The sequence below is a fragment of the Octopus sinensis genome, linkage group LG25 (assembly GCF_006345805.1).
Source record: "Octopus sinensis linkage group LG25, ASM634580v1, whole genome shotgun sequence".
In the NCBI taxonomy this organism is placed as follows: domain Eukaryota; kingdom Metazoa; phylum Mollusca; class Cephalopoda; order Octopoda; family Octopodidae; genus Octopus; species Octopus sinensis.
Window position 1 is genome coordinate 24,681,248 of NC_043021.1, and position 2,500 is coordinate 24,683,747.

Genomic DNA, 2,500 nt, shown 5'->3' on the forward strand with positions numbered 1-2,500 from the left:
CACCCCTGCCCCCAGATAATCGTAGTAACAACAGAATAGTCAACTAACTCAAGTCAGTATTTGGTATGTATTTTATTGAATTTTCCAAGATGCAAAACAAACTCTGGCAAATAAATAAATAGGGCAATTCTCCTCCATAACAACGAAATACTTTGTACTTCAAATTCAAACACCGCATTGCACCCTGCCGTGTGCGAATGGGGTACTTAGTCTATCTAGTACACACACACACACACACACACACACACACCCTTTGAGAATGGTACTTCTCATTCTTACCCACAAGTGTAGTGTTACATACCTGCATAGAAAGCTGCAAATCTGCAATTAGAATACATTTTTTAACATGCAGTGTTTGAAAAACTATCTCTATTGAGAAAGAGAGGGAGACAGACAGAGAGAGAGAGAGTTACAGAGGAAGAAAGATGCCTATCTTGGTTATGTAGTAAGCTTTAGAAGATTCACCAAAATCCCAGAAAGTCTTGCCTGTCCATCGTTGGCAAAGTAATCAGTAAACTTATCCACATGACACCAGACATTCAACAAATAAACAGAAAAACACATCATCATCATCATCATTTAACATCCGCTTCTTCATGCTGGCATGGGTTGGATGGCCTGGCAAGAACAGACAAGCCAGAGGATTTTGCCAGATTCCATGTAGGTCTGGGCATGGTTTCTACAGCTGGATGCCTTTTCCTAACGCCAACCACACATTCTTTCTCTCTCTCTCATATATATATATATATATATATATATATATATATATATATATAGAGAGAGAGAGAGAGAGAGAGAGAGAGAGAGAGAAGTGGGGTGAAAGAAAGGTTTTCTAAAGGAGATATATATGTGTGTATACATACACATATATATATGATCTTTCATAGATATAATCTGCACAACACACACATACATTAGATGTGTGCAGTACAGAGTCTCGGCAAAAAAAAAAAGAAAAAAATTTTCTATTTTTCTTTTTCTTTCTTTTTTTACTAATGCCAGTTGTTGTAAATCATTAAGATGAGAGAAGCTGGATAAATTTTAGAAACCAATCATTACTTCTTAGAATTCAGAAGATTTTAAGAGTAAAATGACTTGCAATAACAAGATGATTGTTTTGTATTGAAGTCGGCATTGTTCTTGAAAAATCTACCAAAAAAGTTGGTAGCCTTGTCCAAGACAAGTTGAGGAACTTTTGAGTTAAAACCAATTTGGGAGTAATAGCCTCTTCTTTTCCCTTCCAAATAAGGAAGAAATTGATAAAAGGCTGGACTGATCAAATTCAACAACACTCAATATATTACTGGTATTATATTAGCTGGATTGTTTGACATGGAAACATCAGGGAATGCTTAAAACTCCAAAAGAATTTTGAACTCAAAACTGCGAAAACGAAATCTAATTTTTGTTAAATCAATTTATGCCCAAATTCCAGTATTTCCATGATGATGATGATGATGATGATGATAGCCATTACTGGTCTTTTAAACCTCTTGAATCTACTTTCTGTTAAAACTTTCTAACTCCAAAACTAATCCACTTTGCAGATTAATTTACTAACGATGCTTGGACAACCCAACTGTGACCAATGACAAACAAGACTAGTCTGGATTTCCCAGCAGCTAAAAACATTAATATCTACAGGACCATGGCCACCACCAATGACAACATCACAGAATAAGAGTTTATAGTTGATGCACAATGTATGCCTGCTGTTCCTGAAAGTGTTTTCTAAAACAGAAGACAATCCATCAAATGACCATCCCTTAATATTCTGATCAGGTTTTCTCTTTAATTAATCCAAGGATACTAAAAACTCCTTCGAAAGAGGAGTCCAATAGAAAGCCAGACCCAAAATTATTTATGCTTCAGGAGGGACCCTTAAGATCTGTCCATTTGTAAAGTTTATTCTAATCAGAAGTTACAAAGTAACACCAGAGCCAACTTGCATGTCACTTAATAACTGCCTACAAACTTGGAATTAAATAGATACACACACACACACACACACACAGAGCCGTGGTTACGTTGGTTTCAGGTTCAGTCCCACTATCTAACACTTTGGCTAAGTGCCTTTGTCTATAGCCCAGGGCTACACAATGCTTTAAGTGAATCTGATAAACAAGAACAATAGAAAAAGCCCATCACATGGTGGGTGTATAATGTGTGTCTGCATAGACACGGTTGTCTTTGTCCTTCACTGTTTGACAACTGGTGTTGGTTTGTTTACTTCCCCAAACGTCAACTTAAGCAAAAAATAAAGAAAACTGATCGACTAAACACCAGGCTTGAAAGAAATCAATTTGACTCAACACTTCAATGCTCCAGAATGACCACAGTCAATAGCTAAAGTCAGCATGTGAAGCAAGTGAGATAACTTTGCCATGAGCCACATCATAGAATATGGGGTCAAAATGAAGCCATAATTCTCTCTTACAATAAACTAGTTTATATGAATTCAACCACAAATGAAAAATTGAACAAGTTTGATTCTACCGAA

The 2,500-nt window shown here is 36.3% G+C and overlaps 1 long non-coding RNA gene across 1 annotated transcript in view; it reads right to left on the reverse strand.

The window, feature by feature from the left end:
• LOC118767878 overlaps positions 1-751 on the reverse strand; it is a 23,434-nt gene extending 22,683 nt beyond the window's left edge. Inside the window, exon 1 of the long non-coding RNA XR_005003783.1 lies at positions 302-751. This is a non-coding gene — a long non-coding RNA (uncharacterized LOC118767878). The remainder of the gene's footprint in view (positions 1-301) is intronic.
• Positions 752-2,500: the final 1,749 nt, after the last annotated feature.